At 52.7% G+C, this 16,324-nt stretch overlaps 1 long non-coding RNA gene across 1 annotated transcript; it reads right to left on the reverse strand.

The window, feature by feature from the left end:
* Positions 1-1,823: 1,823 nt before the first annotated feature.
* Positions 1,824-13,732, reverse strand: LOC142912099 (uncharacterized). Its single transcript, XR_012933920.1, has 4 exons — positions 10,088-13,732; positions 9,221-9,341; positions 5,435-5,528; positions 1,824-4,996 (listed from the first exon to the last, which is right to left on the reverse strand). It is a non-coding gene; the product is annotated as an uncharacterized LOC142912099 (long non-coding RNA).
* Positions 13,733-16,324: the final 2,592 nt, after the last annotated feature.

Here is a 16,324-nt window from a genome sequence, read left to right on the forward strand (position 1 = left end):
CAACAACAGGAGGCGTAGGAGCGAAGCCCACAACAACGGGTGGATAAAACGGTACAGTGGGGAGCGCGCATGGCGCATCTTCCAGTCATGTCACTCCGTGACCTCCTGTCAGCGAACCTTCGACAAGTCACGTTACTTCAAAGTGCACCTAGCCTGGTACAAAGCGCCGTGGTGATGTTACCCTTGCTGAGTGGCGAATTATGTTAGCTTAGCTCCAGACTCGCACCACCTCGCACGCACCTGGCGTATGCTCCTTGGTTGATTCTTGTGTGCATGCGTTTGTGTTTACAGCTTCATTAGCATAAACAGAAGAATCATTGTCATCTCCAGCAACGGAAGAACCATCATCAGGAGCAGGATATTATCATCATGATCATTGTCCCCAGAAGCAGCGAGACTTACAGCACCCAATCTATTTTCTCTCGCCAGTGCCAGGCGAATGCCTGGCAAATTTGACTCTGGTCACTATCTCTCTCTCTTACACAAAAATACAAAGATCCCCATATAGCCTTAACAGACTGTAGGGGCAAGTGCTGTTAGCGAGCACCTATGAAGGCCGGAACGGTACACCAGGGAGTGGGTGGCCAGCACCATGCCCGACCGCCTTTGTCTCTCCAGAGGCGATCTTTATACACCGCACCAGGTACTCTTTTTAGGCTGAGTCGACCTAGGGGAGGCCCGGGACCGGTTCAGATAATCGTCACTGGTGTTGGCCGTGAGTGGGAATCGAACCCGTGTTGCCGGGTTCATAGCACAGCGTGCTAACTGCTACACTACCGCTCCCCACACACATTATGACACGCACGTACACTCACACGATTACACACGCACAATAAGACACAAGCACAAAATATAAAGATCCCCCGTATTGAGTTTAACATACTGTTGGGGAAAGTACTGTTAGCGAGCATCTAAACTAAGATATTTTATTTTACCAGGTAAGGCCCACTGAGCTGTATAGCTATTTTTAAGAAGCGACCTGGCCACATGATAGCTCAACAAAGTGGCTTATCGTGTGGACATTGTAATGCTGCTATGAAGTCTAGCACGGCACATGAGGGGGTGGGTGGCCAACACCACGCCCGGCCGCCTTTGTCTCCCGTGTGACTTTTTACACACCGCATCATGTACACATTTGAGCCTGAGCCGACCTATGGGAGGCCCAGGATCGATTCAGATAATCTTCATTGGTGTACGCATACTCACACGAATACGCACGCGTGCCACTCCGTGCGCGTGCCCACGTGCAGCCCGCATCTCCATAGCAACCGTGTTGCCGTGAGATGATGGCGCGCGCACGTGGCAGCGTGCATCGTGGCAAGCAGCAGCAGCAGCAGCATTCCACCCCCTCTACGGAGGAAGGCCATTCATCAGCCGCGGTGACTACAGCATTTAGATGCTTGTGCTTCTCATGTCACGGCCCGTGAATGTCTGCTGAGCATGGCCAATGTAACGTTTCGTGCAGAGTCGTAAATGAGCAGAGCTGCCGCTGTCCCGACGGAGACCTGTTGACGTGACCGGGCTCAGAGTGAGCTTCTCACAGTCGGAAGGCTGCGAGTTCAAATCTTGGTTGGGTGGGATGACCCAGCTTATCATCCATCCTTCCCGTCGCGGTCGATAAAATCAAGTACCAATTTGTGGGAAAGTCAACAGTGGCTGTCCCACGTGCAATCATTTGCCCTCGCCATGGAAATGTGGAATATTCGTCACCAATGTATGGCGTTAAACGGAACATGAGCATCGCCTCAACGTTTGCAAAAAGTTACTCTGACTTGGTTTTGCCGACCATGTGCCACCCAATGCGTGCGCCTGTGTTTCCGTGTGCATGTGTGTATGCGTGTGTGTGTTTCTGTTTGCGTGTGTGTGTGCGTGTGTGTGCTTCTGTGTGCGTATGTGTGTGTGCATGTGTGTGTGTTTCTGTGTGGGGGTGGAGTGTCCGATGGTACAAAATACCCAGGCAGGTGCTTAGTTTTCGTGGGGCTGATGGTAAGGCCCCGCCTCTTAGTGGCACGCTCCAGGTTCAACAGCAGCGCATCCAACTCCTCCTCTGAGTGAGCGACAATTACCAGATCATCGGGATACATAACGTGGTTGACCAATAGGGAGCCATCCCTTGACTGCACCCGGGCATCGATCAGCCTCCCATTGTATCTGTACCAGATGGAAAATCCTCCGGTACAGCCATCGAAAGCTACACGAACTACGTGGTCGAAAAATATGTTAAATAATGTGGGAGCCAAAGGACATCCCTGTCGCACCCCAAGGTGAACAAGGAATGGCTCCGACTCCCGGCCACGTAGTTTTACCTGGGCCCGCTCACTATCATGAAGGTCGCTAATGATCGTGAGCAGAGGTTCAGGGACTCCGAAAGCACGAAGAACAACCCAGAGCTCAGGCCTACTGATGGTGCCATAGGCCTTGACCAGCTCAATAAAGCAGAGATGTAGGTCTTGTTGGAATTCCCTACACCTCTGCTGTAGCAGACAGACAGAAATATGGCGTCTGTGCAGGACCGCCCTTTCCTGAAACCGCATTGGGGCTCCGCAAGCCTCTCCTCAGCGTGCCTGGCAAGGCGATGTTGAATAATCCTTGCCAGGACCTTTCCCGGCACACTGAGGAGTGAGATGCCCCTGTAGTTGTTACAGTCTGTGCGGTCCCCCTTCATAAGGAGGGGACCACCAGGGCATCCTTCCAATCCTGCGGAACCCGTCCAGTGGTTCAGACTGTTGTTATGATGTCATGTAGGGCAGTATGTGCACAAACGCCACCCTCTCTCAGCATTTCGCTTGGGAGATCATCTCTACCCGGTGCCTTTCCTGGTCTGGGACTCTGGATCGCATTCAGTACTTCCTCAACAGATGGCACCTGAGCCAGCCACTCACAGGGGGTGACTTCTTCTTCCAATATTTGAGACACGGAGGGGCCTCCCTCCGTGAGAAGTGGAAATTCGGCCGCTTTGCTCTCTCAACTCACAGTGCAAGGTTCTGACTTGATGCAACTTATGCAATGAATATAAGTTAAGTAATGATAGTAATAATAGCTATAATGACAGTACTTACGTTGTTATAATATTACTAATACAAGTACACACTTGGATATAACACGCACACGCGTGTGTATAAAATACTCCTGGTGCATTGGCAGCAGTGCACAAATAACACATCTACAGCTCCGGTACACAGAAGGGTCATTGCCCCAAACGTTGCCTTTTATATATGTTTCCTTAATAGGTGCTCGCTAACATCACTTGGCTCGAGTGTAGAGGTGAAAGCGGACCCGTGGGCTCGCAATCCGCACGCTCTGTTGGCTCTGAGTGCCCGGGCCGCGTCAGCTGAGTGAGATGTCACAGCGGGAGACATCGTGAAGGGCCGCGCTGCAGGAGCCCACACTTACTTATTATAGAACCGGTATCAACCCAGACAGGGCGAAGCGGAGACTGGGGACGTGCGTGGTGCAGCAGGAGGAAGAGTAGCAGGAGCTCTGTGCACGCGCATGCGGTCGAGCGGTGACGCGTTGGCCCTGCGCCCCTTGGCAATCCGAGTTCGATGCCCGGCCACGGCTACGAGTGGCGCGTGACATCTTAAACTAGTCTTAGACCTCTCGCTATGTTGACTTGGCCTCAAATGAGTACCTGGTGCAGTGTTTAAGCATCAGCACAAGGGAGACAAAGAGGGCCGGGCATGGCGCCAATAATTCCACCTCCTCGTGCGCCGTGCTAGCCGTCATGAAATTGTTCGCTAACGGCACTTGCTCCCGCGGTCTGTGAGGCTTACGCAACCTCGAAGGAGGAGTTGCGATACAGTTCGCCACTGATTTTATCCGTGGCTGTGAAGTCCACTCATTAGCCAGATCCGCAGCCCAATTCGCAAACTTCTGCGCCATGCCCGGCCCGCTCTTCCTCCGCCTGATCCCATACACACACCCGCACACACGTACACACACACATACACGCACACACAATCTCTGTTGCGTTATGGGAATGATTGGCACGGAGAATGTTTCGAAAGGATTCCCCATACTGAACGTATTAAGCCCGTCCCTCCTTACGCGTTTGAATCGCAATGGATAAATATTTCCAACATAATTCAAGCGAGACAATTTTTGTTTTGGGATTTGTAGTCTTTGGCGCGTGTGTCTCTGTGCATGTGTGTGTGTTTTGAAAATCCGTGGCGCAGTGGCAAGCGCGCTACGCTACAGACCTGGATATTTCCTGAGTTCAATTCCAGACCACGGTGAACATCAGTGGTGGGTGATATCTGAATCGGGCCTAGGTCTCCATCCGAGGTCGACGCAGCCTTCAGTGAGTATCTTGGTTTGTTGAACATCAGCACTTAGGGAGACAAAGGTGGCCTACGTGGTTCTGGTCACTCCATTCCCTCGTGCGCCATGCACTTGCCTCAACAAGTTATAGCGGGATCGGTTTTTTTCTGTGTGTGTGTACAACAGTGTCTTATGAGTCCGTGTGCTGTGTGATATATAGTGACACCAGAACTCATGAATATACGACCCGTCCCAGCTGCGTGTGCACGTGTGTGCACGCACACTCGCCCATCACGACCCCTCCACCGCATTAATGACGTTAGCTGGCTTCCACATCTGCACGGCTATTGGAAAGATGGCCTCCCAAACCCACACCCTCCGACCCCCACCTCCTGATCCGCACACCCCAACTCCCTTGTTTTTAGATTTGTTGAACAGTCCCTCGAGATCCCGGCGCCTCTGTCCACAGTGTCAATGAGTAACACCACGATTAGTCGATCGGCAGGTTGCAGGCGGTGGGGTAAAGTGTAAGTACTCTCACCTTTCCCGAGACGTCTGCGCAATGCGAAATAAAAGGCCGCGTTTCCCTCTCGAGCTCTCCTCCAGTGGAGGCCTTTCCTCCAGCAGGGGCGTGAGCGAGCAATTGCAGGGCTGCGCCTTTGTTGTGGTCCAGTGATGTTTGCGCCAAGCGGAAGGGAGGTTCGCGGTGTTCTTGGAGGGCTCTTTCCTCGAGCATCTGGACGACCCAGCAGCATTTTGTTATCAGATCGCACGCTGCTGATGCACCTCAAAAAGTCGAAACTGGTCCAGAGTTCTCCTGCGTAAGTATATATTGCTGGAACATAAATTATGATTCAGATAAGTTAAATCAACGGATTCGTCGTGTTATTATTAGCAGTGAACAGACATTGTTTTATATTTGTATTATTTTATTGTTTCCCTTCTACGTGACTTTACCGAAAGAACCAAGAATATAGACATAGGTCTATTGGCCGTACAATTATTTACGTTTATATTATTGCAAAGCCTTTCATCAATCCACTGCTGGATGAAAGCCTCCCCCAATGCTGTGTCGGTCATGGGATTTGTTTCACCACACTCCACCGCGTTGGCCAGTACAGGTTGGCGAACGTTGGGGAGGACAGAACCAGTGTGGACAGCAATCGCCACTCACCTTCACGTGACCGGGAATCGAACTCAAGTCGCCGGGGTCACATCGCAGTGCGCTGACCTTTGCGCCACCGCTCCCTCTCGTTTGCGTGTTGCATCTAGAGGATAAGACGCACGCTTTGTCAACCGTCCGTCACCGCACTCACTCGAGCCATCCTCGTCGCACAGCGTCGAGTCAGGACTCTTGATCAACGGACGAAAGCGCCTTGTAGGTTTGACGATAAGCTATGTTAGACCTATGCGGGTTCAAAGTTCACCTCATCTATCAAACGGTCTGGTTTTCTTCTTCTTTCGTATAGAAAAGGTGGAATTAAGCCGTGCAATAGCCTCTGTGGAGGCGTGGTGGGTTACGGTGATATTTGAAGCGCCCCGCTTGCGATGGCGCTTTGCGGAGCTGAGTTGTGGGCCCAGTAGCTCTGAGTTCGAGCTGCCCGGCCCGCACAGGGGAGCGGGGAGCTGCGGTCGGAGAGTCGGGCGCCAATGCCGCTGCGTTGGAGAGTGTGCGCGGTAGCGCCCCACGTTGCGCCCGCGCGAACGACTTTTCATGAGACTCGCCCTGACCTTGGTGTTTGTTGCGGGCCCCTGCGGGCTGGTACCGAACCCATTACTCACTCCTCGAGGCAGGGCGCGATTATACCACGCGTGGGCATTCGCGTGAACGCGCGACGCCGCGTGGGGTAGGCAGAGGTAGATGTGGTGGCAGGTTGTGACAGTTTGATGTTGTCACATGTTGTTGATAGTGTTGATAGCTTATCGATAGTCATGTTCTGCGGCAGATGGGCAGATTCCTAGCAGTTATGTGCTGTGGTATAATGTTAGCAGTGAGAATGACAGGTGAGTAATAAGTGTCTTGCTGGTATCTCTGTGCTGTGGCAGTGAAATAGCGGTGGCAGTTTGGTGGATGCTGCGCGCTGTGGCAGGTACTACATGTGATGGTGGTGGCGGTGGTGGTGGTGGCGGCGGGGGTTGATACACCACCGCCCCGGCCACAACCCACGCGTTATTTTCGAAGGCACCGGGTTTGCTCGCGGAAGCTTCTCTCTCAGACTGCATCCTCCGCGCGCCGGCCACATCCTCTCGTGCTTCCCGAGCCAGAATAATCATTAAGACCTTTAAACCCGAGACATTCCTGCTAAGAGGGGGTAGATATTGGGAGCAGATGTGCCGGAGAGGGCAGAGCTGGGTCCATAAATAATGGTGCTGGCTGCGGCATTGCCCCCGATCCCCTCCAGCGTCCCTCGCTCCCATCCGTTCAATCGGCGCTCACACTGCTGGTCGCCTCCCCGTTCCTCCCATCCCCTCCACCACCTCCCTCCCTCCCTCTCCCCTGTCCGTCCGTCCTTCGCCGTCGCCAGCAGGAACAACAAATTCCCCGGCTCTCGCAACCTGCCTGCACACGGTGCTCTGTGCACTGTCAACCTGAGAGGGATTAAAATTTGTAGGGTACAAAATATTTCCCATTCCCCAAGGTACGAGGATTATTTGACCAGCTGAGCACAGTTTGGGAATGGGGCCGCGCGTGTGCGTGCGTGTGCGGTTGTGTTGTACGTATGTTTTTTTTTTACTTCTTTTGCACCGTACGGAGCCAATCGTGCTGTGAGTAGTGCTGGCCTAGTGGTTAGCGTACTGCTCTACAAATTCGACCCGAGTTCGATTCCTGCACATGGCCAACATGAGCAACATCACTGACTAATATTTGAAACTGGGCGTCCTCTAGATAGACTCAGCCTTAAATGAGTACCTGGTGCGGTGTGTAAAATCACCAGTGGAAAGACAAATGCGGTAGAGGTTGGTGCTGGCCACCCACTCACCTCGTGTACCGTGTCGTCCTTCATAGCTACTCGCTAACAGCACTTGCCCCAAAGTATTTTAAGGCTATACGGGCGTCTTTGTCTTTTGTGTGTTGTGAGTAAGCGAGCGCGTGTTTATTATACGGTACATTTTGTGTGCGTGAGTTTGTCTACTTGTGGCGCAGTGGTTATTGCACTGTGCTATGAACCCGAATGTGCGTACTTTGTTGAATTTCTTTTGCACTCTACATAGTCAACCGTGATAATCGGAGGTGCGGGGGATCGAACACCAAAGGGATAGTGTTAAACTGACTAAAGGGATAGAACTCCCGGCCGCGGCTAATATCATTGGCGATCGATATCTGAACTGTTCCTGAGCCTCCTCTAGGTCTGTATGTAAACATTCCCACTGGGGAGACAAATGCGGTCGGGCGTGGTGTTGGCTTCACCACCCCCTCGTGCGCTATTTCGGTCATGATAGGTGCTCGCTAAGAGCAATTATCCCAGCAGTCTGTGACGTTTGTGTTTTAGTATTTTTCTATGTAGTTGTATGTACACATATGCATGGGGTTGCATATATTTGTGTACGTGAATGTATTTGCATTTATTTGTATTCATCTATATATGTATGTATACGTGTTTGTATATATATGCGTATATAGGTACTTGTATTTTATGTGTGTTTGTATTTGTATATGTGTATATATTTGTATGTACGTGTATTTGCATCTGTATTTATGCATTTGTGTATACGTGTGCATTTATTTGTATGTATGTGTACATACTGTATCTGTGTGTGTACTTGAACGTATGTGTATGCATTTGTATAGAAAAGTGTCCAGATCTAGTCATAGTCCCGTCATCAGTGAGCTCCACCGGCAGGCAAGGCTGTGGTTGCTCGGTCAAGTAGCCTGCATGCTTAGCCACCGAATGTCCCAGCAGCTTCTGTTTATGGATTATGAGCTTCTGTTCGGCCGGATAGAGGGACACGGGCTAGCGAAGAACAGATGAACAACGCTCACAACAACGAGCGGAGAGCCGGGCAAGGGGGCACAGTAGGGGGCACAGGTGGTGCATCTGCCAGTCATCTCGGTCAGTCAACCCGTGGTCCCTGGCTTCAGCTGTGGGCACGCGGAGTCCGAGAGCTCAGAGCTCTGTGTTCCGCGGCGCGTTTCCCGCCCCGTGTTCCCGGTCACTATCTTGAGATGTAAAACACGTGCAAGGGATTGTGTAAGCTACATTTACGTATACACCGCGTACCCGTTGAGTTTGTTAAACCCTGCATCGTGCTGTTTAACAGACACGAGTAATTTGTTTTGGGGTGGAGAGAATCTTTGAATATCTGGACAAGGGGTTCGGAATATTCCCAGGAATCGTAAACTATTAGCAGTGCAACAACAGGAATAACAACAACCACAACAACGATACAACAACAATTACTGTACAGCCCTTTGACAATCTACTACGGAATGAAGGCCACCTCATACCGCGTCGTGCAACAGGGCTGTTTCGCTCCCCAGCGCGTTTTCGGCTTTTGTCCGACGTTTCGTTCCACGTGCATAAAGAGCTTATTCGGTAAAACGTCGGACGGTTCGCGGAACAACACGCGGTGTAACTCTAAAACGCCTCGGGGAGCCACACAGCAGCGCAACCGCGAATGCCCACGCAGGCCTCCTGCTCCTCGCACGGCGCGCCGGTCTCGAGGGTTACTTGACCAAAGTCGGCGGGCGGTGGCGGAGCGGTTAGCGTGCTGCGCTATGAACCCGGCGACCCAAATTTGAATCCCGCTCACGGTCACCTACACCAGCGACGATTATCTGAACCGTTCTTGGGCCTCCGCGAGGTCGACTCAGCCTCAAATGGGTACCTGGTGCGGTATGTACACATCGCAACAGGGAAGACAAAAGCGGTCGGGCGGAGTGCTGGTCACCACCCACTCGTTTACCGTGGCAGCAGTTACACCAAAAAAGGCCATATGGGGGATTTTGTATTGACCATACCTCGCCACGCTGGTCAGGGCGTGGGTGGAGTGGAGGCAGAGGGCGGTTCCGGTGTCCGTGTGTCCGTCAGCCAGTGGCTGAAAACGCCACCACGGCTCTCCGTCACCAGTGGCCCCACATTCTGTTGAACGTTTCATTCGGGAAGATTGACAACGACACGTTTCGTTTTTTTTTACAGCAGTATCTGTGTTATACAACATACGCGAAGTTTTGTTGTCAATCAGCGCGCTGTTAAAATGCATGGGTGTTGGAACGCGTGTGTGTTAGAACGCGTGGGTGTAAGAACGCGTGTGTGTAAGAACGCGTGTGTGTAAGAACGCGTGGGTGTTAGTTAGAACGCGTGGGTGTAAGAACGCGTGTCTGTTAGTTAGAACGCGTGGGTGTAAGAACGCGTGTGTGTTAGAACGCGTGGGTGTTAGAACGCGTGTGTGTTAGAGCGCGTGGGTGTAAGAACGCGTGTGTGTAAGAACGCGTGGGTGTAAGAACGCGTGGGTGTTTGAGCGCTGACGCGTCAGAGCGCTTAGGTCTTCTATAGTTGGATCCCATATGAAGATTAAGGCTCCCTTAATAGATTGGCCTGCAAGCCGGGTTTGTAACTTCTGTATCATGACTCCAAGTCTCGGGGTTGTGAGGTCATGCATGTTAAGACATATACACGTACACACGGGTGCTTTTTGTAGACCACAATAACGGCTCTATGAAAGTGAGTGGGTGTCATTTTAGCTTACAGATCTCTATGAGAGTTCTCTATGAAAAAGGGACATAGCCCGAAGCGTCGCCTATCATATTTGTCACTTCTTCAGAGCACACTGTTTTTGACGAGCGCGTTGAGTCTGTATGAAAGGGAGCGGGTGGAGGACTCGGTACCAGATTGTCTCTGCAGGCAATGGGCGCCACTGGACATGCACCAAGATGAATCCCCGTGGTTGACGTTCTTCTCTTAAGGGGCCCTCGTGACCTACGCCTGTGGCAAACACCCGGGGGCGCTCGCCAGTTCATCGCCGAGACCAACACCGCAGTCCCCTCTTGTTCCAGCCGTTCCCACACGTCGAACCCTCCGCCACGCGCCGCCTACAGCAAAGCCTCACGCAGGCAAGAGGCTCGAGGCGCGTTTGAAAGAGAGCCCTGCATTGGGAGGCTCGGCAAATCCGTTTGTAAGCAGTGTTTGGAGCATTCATACCTTTTAACACAGTTGCTGAGCACAGCCCCAACGGTCCAACACGCCAAGTGGCCAGCAACAACAGTACTATCACATTTGTAATAAACCACCAACGACAAAGATAGCCTTAACAGACTGTAGGGGCAAGTGCTGTTAGCGAGCACCTATGAAAGCCGGCACGGCATACGAGGGGGTGGGTGGCCAGCACCACGCCCGGCCGCCTTTGTCTCCCCAGTAACGAAGTTTAAACACCGCACCAGGTACTCATTTGAGGCTGAGTCGACCTCAGGGAGGCCAAGGACCGGTTCAGATAATCGTTACTGGTGTTGGCCGCTCCCCACACAACGGCCCAACACGCCAAGTGGCCTGCAACAAACAGTACTATCAAAGTTGTAATCGATCACCACCACTTTCATCACCATCATTACCACCACCACTCCTGCCCACGACCACCACAACCACAACCATCAACACCACAATCGCCACCACCACCCCACGCTCCACAGCCACAATGGACGTCCTCTCTGGCGCGTCGCCTCCCTGGTCTCTGCGTGCCTGACAGTGACGAAGACTTCTTCACGAGTCGCGGGCAGAGGCGGAACAGCGCCCGGCGTCCGTTTTTTGGCTCCCATCCGGACACGGCGCTGCTCCGGGCTGTTCATTTCGCCCTCCTGGGCCCCGAGCCGCGAGGGTTGTTTGGTTTCTCGCCGCGCCGCGCTCGCGGACGCATTAGAGGGGGAAGGCGAAACCGCGGCCCCCTAACATCGCTACCTCGACTTGCACGCCGACACGCTCTGTTATGTTTGTATTGTACGCGTGAATGTGTGCTCACACCAAACGAGCGTTCCATCTTGGTACTGTATTCGCGGCTACGTGCACATGTAGCAATGCATATACTGAAGTGAAATTACACACATTTTATATTTTACGCAGCATCTCGAGGCAGATGCATCTCCAGACGGACTTGTGATATGATGATCATCATTGTGGTTCTTATGTCTCCGTCCCCGTCTCTCTTTGCCTGCCGATATATATATCTCTGTAGCTATGTCCCTGTCTCTCTCTCTGCCTTGGTTACTGTCTGCGTCTGCACTTCTCCTCTCTCGTCTGTGTCTCTCGATGTGCATATTCCGTGTCTCTCTGTCTTTGTGTGTTCTGTGTCTCTGTCACCAATCTCTCTCGTCTGTGGCTCACTCATCCCGTGTATATCAATCCCTGTCTCTCGCTCCGTGTCTGCCTCTTCATCTGTGCCTCAGCTAATAGCGTCGCTGCCATCTCTTTACCCCGAACACGAGTGTGATACTGCGTCGGGAGTGATGCATACGCAGAGATAACTCAACACACTCGTCATTAACAATACTAATTTATAGCGTGAAACTTGTAGTTCACTCTCAGAGATAGAGAATGCTTGATAGATGATGGGAAGTGAGAAGACGGCCAAAACCGTCACCCATAAATAATTGCCCAATCTCTGTGGCCCTACACGGGATGCTTATCCAACTCCATCGATGAGCGTGTATCCTCATGGGAAGAACCCAGAGTACTTGGAGAACACCCATGCTTGCGAGGGGGTGACACTCAATCCCCTTGTTTCATAGTAATGATGACAGTCCAAGGATGACGAACTCTCTTCACGCACTTGTGTGTGAATGTGTGTGTTTGTGCATGTTGTTGACAGGGAGCACCGTGCGTGTCTGTGTATGTGGAGGAGCGGTATTGTAGTGGTTAGCTCGCTGCGCTATGAACTCGGCGACTCGAGTTCGATTGCCGCTCACGGCCAACACCACTGACGATTATCTGAACCGGTCCTGCACCACCCCTAGGTCCACTCAGCATCACATGAGTGCCTGGTGCGGTGTGTAAACATCGCCACTAGGGAAACCAAGGCGGTCCGGCATGGTTGCTGGCCACCCACCTCCTCGTTCACTGTGCCCACCTGCATAGGTGGTCGCTAACAGCACTTGCCCCAACAGTCTGTATGACTGTCAGGGTAACTTAAGGCTTGTCTATTTTGAATGTGTATGTGCGTATGTGTTAGTGTACATCTGTGCATGTTTGTACACGTGTGTATGTCTGTGTGAGAAAATGTGCGTATGTATTCATTATGTGTGCGTGTGTTTGTGTCTGTATGCGCGTGTGAATGTGTGTGAGAATATGTTAGTGTCTGCTCCTGCCAATAGCGAGCCTTCAACACTTTACATGACTTCAAAGTCCACCTAGCCTGGCACAAGCGCTGTGGTGACGTAATCACCACGTGATTGCGCATGGTAGTTGTTGTGTCTGCTGTGCAGCACAATACACCACACACTAACTCGTCGGCTGAGGAAACTCACACACGCGCCAACATACATTTACACACACACACGTCTGCGTGTGTGTGTGTGTGAGAGAGAGGGAGTGTGTGTCTGCACGCGGAGTGGATATTTCTGAGAACTTTGAAGCCTTCACCGTTGAGTTGCTTTGTGAATCAGCGCGTCGGGCGTATTTATTTTATTTTTTCGGACCTCACTTATATTTTCATTACTTTACCGCTCTCGTATTTGTGTTTCGCCCGCACGCATAGAGCGACCTTTATTCCCGTTCCGCGTGTCACGCACTCAGCTCGACCGCCAAAGCACCACCGCCCGTGTTTGGAGACCAAACGCAGAGCGCCCGCGTACCCGGGCGGCGCGAGAGTCGGGGAGGGGAGGCGAGGCGGGTCGAGGGGAGGTCGAGGGGGGAGCGGGGTAAGTGGGTCGAGTGCAGCGGCAGCCACGCGAGGCATAACAACAACGTTGATGAGACGTCGCAATGAGACGTTGCGATGGGACGGATGGGTCGTGGCCGAGACTCGTAACGGAATCTCAGTCGAAGGGGTAGGCGAGGAAAGGAGCCGAGTGGACGACCACCCGAAGGGATCAGCTCGTGCCCATGAGTGAGATGGATGGTGGCATCACAGGAGCCTGAGCGAGGAGTGGCGAAGCCTTCATCCACCTCTCGCTAAAACTTCGGATCCTGAGTAGGCCAAACGGTGCCGGATTCGTGAATACATTAGGGATGCACCAAATATTCACTAGATTTCAGTTCCTTATAAAATGTAATTATGGTCATCGTTCTAATACCCAAAGCCAGTAATGGCTGCTCAAGAATTGGCATTGAGGCAGTGATCATCTTCTGTTTACAGTATTGAGTCAGTGGTGTAGATTCCGCATTCATATGGCGGATGGCACGCCTCTCCGTAGGACTACACTAAACAAACTGTGTTCTTTTTATTCTATCAGGTGATGCCATCTGAGCTATATAGATCTTTGTCAGAAGCGATCTGGCCACAAATGATAGCTCAATGAAGTGGCTTATCATGTGGAAATGTATAGCAGCCAAATACTGTAAACGCGTGATGTTGATTCTGAATGCGGAGGGGGAAACCGGAGGACCCGGAGAAAAATCCACGCGACCACGGGGAGAGAGACGCGCAATCTCCAAATATACAGCAGCAGCAGGCGTCAGAATCGCGATCGAACGCACGCCCTCCTCCATACCAGGCGAGGGAGTTAACGGAACAACCACTATTGCCTTCAAGATAAAGTATGAAGGCCTCCCTAAGCCAAAGTGAATTCTACTTTGGTTTCCCAATAGGCAAGCACCACCAATGAGTGAGTGGCTGGGTGAGTGCGTGCTTTTTTCAGCTAGAAGACCTGGAAATGCTATTCCGGGATGGATTTTTGCAGCCACATCCCATCCGTGTAGTCTTATTTTGTCCTGATGTCGCGATGTTGGTGTTTACGGTGATGTCCTTAGGATTATATGAATATACGGCACAATAACATTAACTTATAGCATTGTATGTATGTTGAACTTCTTTCGCACCGTACATCGCCAACCGTGATAATCTGAGGAGCATTATGAATAGACGTACCTTGAGCTCTAGTGGTAGTACCTTACGCCGATAATCCCTACTCCAAGCCGGTCCTAAAAGAGGTCCGGAACCTTTCGAGTGAGAAACGAAGCCCTGTGGAGATTAAAGGTGGTGGTTGGTGGTAGTGGGGGGAGAGGGTTGGTGATGTTGATGTGGGGGTCAGGGGGAGTTGGGGGGCCGTGCTATTAGCCGAGCGAGATGGTTGTTGCCGATAAGAGAGAAAGGGAGGCGCGCGCGCTCTCAATGCGCGCGCTTGTGAGCGGCGCGCGCGCTCTCCACGGAGGCCGTGGCGCTCCGCGCTTTATTATTTTTACTTCTGCGACTCCAGTTTTTTAAATCCTTTTTGCGGCAGCTCTACCGGCAAATTCACTCCTGCGTTTATTTTGAGTGCATTAGCGGCCGAGTGTTACAACGCGCCTGTCAGACTTGCAAATTCAATTTTCTGCCATTTACTCCCCACCCGCGCCCCATACCCTCTCAACCCTCCACCCCTCCCACCAAAATATATCTGTGTCGGGAATCCATTTCCTCCGCTAATGTACGGATCGCCTCTCTCTCGCTCGCAGCTTACTTGCCTGTCTCTCTCTCTCGTCTCTCCCGCCCTCTGTTCTTAACCCGAACCACAGCGCTCTCGCCCCCACTCACGAACTCCTCGTCCGCTCCCCACGACATGCACCCCAGTGCCGCCGCAAACTCTCTCTCTCTCTGGCACCTCTCCCTCGCACTCTTCCTGCACTCGCTGCTCACACCCCACCAAGCGCGGCCCTCCCTCGCCCCCTACAATCATCACCATCACGCATTGCCGCGGTCGCATTAGCATAACGACGCTTCTAAAGCCATCTCCCCATTGGCGCGCGCTCCCCCATTGACCTTGCTGGGAATAGCGGCGGTCGCCTTTATTGGAAAAAAGAACTGGGAGATTTGGGAAGGAGGGGGTAGGGAATTGAGTTTTTTTTTTGGGGGGGGGGTGAAGGAGGGGTGGGGAGAATTTCAATGTGGTGAGAGGGAAGAATCAAAAAGAGAGCGGAGAGAGGAGGAGAGCGCGCAGCCGAGTGGAACACTTGGCCAGTGAGGCCTCGTCCTGGGGCGTGGTTGACTCCTTTTGTGGTGAGAGGCGTCGGGGCCGGAACTGCACGGCCCAGAGCCTCGCTAAAGAGGTGTCTAGACGCGGGGGGGGGGATGAAGAGAGCAGGACCCCCACTCACCCCCCTCCTAGAACCCGTCAACTTCACGTCCCTTGCAAGTCCCATCCGGTCTGCTCCGGACCAACCGCCTGGCAGCCCTCGTGCCACTACGGGTGCCCCCTCGCTGGGGGCCTTGAGCAGCAATTAGGCATTGTCTTTGGTGCGTCACCTGATCACAACATGATTTAAGCTAATTAAATCACACGTGTGACGTGACGCAGTTACTAGACTGATTACAATTATCCCAAGAGTGTTATCGGAATCATTTTTTATAACGACCTGGGTTAAATTTGGTGCAGCCGTCCACTCCTCGTGAATCCGGGGCCCCTTGCGCTGCTTGGGGCCCGCAGATTTTTCTTTGTTTTCTTATTCCAAGCGCCGCCACTGCCTCACGTAGGAGAGGATGAGAGAAGAGGGCAGGACAGGAGAGGGAAATGAAGGAGAGAAGGATAAGAACGCGAGGGCGCATCACCCTCTTACTGTGACCATTGTGAGAATCGCTCGCCCATGAAGTTCTCGTCGCTAGAACAGGTGACCGGGCGGAGGAAGGGTCTACGCGGAGCGGGTGGGTGTGGAGAGGTTAGAACCTCTACTGCCCAGGGTCTCGGGAGGTCACGATGGGAGCAGGAATTGACCGGGGAGGAGAGGAGAGGGAGGGGTGGAGGAAGGGGAGTCGGGGTGAGGTCGACACGGGCGGTGATGGCCACAGCCGTCGCATTGATGGGCGGAAGCGGCTCTGACCGCGCCGACTCCGCGAGGGGTGGAGGGGGCGACTGTCACTGCCATTACACGGGGGCAGCGCGCGCGGGACGCGAGGGGACGGGCGATGTCATGGGCGTGGGAACACAGGTGGCGGGGTGGGAGTG

This window comes from Petromyzon marinus, chromosome 4 (genome assembly GCF_048934315.1).
Source record: "Petromyzon marinus isolate PM22_M1 ecotype Great Lakes invasive population chromosome 4, UKy_Petmar_22M1.pri1.0, whole genome shotgun sequence".
In the NCBI taxonomy this organism is placed as follows: Eukaryota; Metazoa; Chordata; class Hyperoartia; order Petromyzontiformes; family Petromyzontidae; genus Petromyzon; species Petromyzon marinus.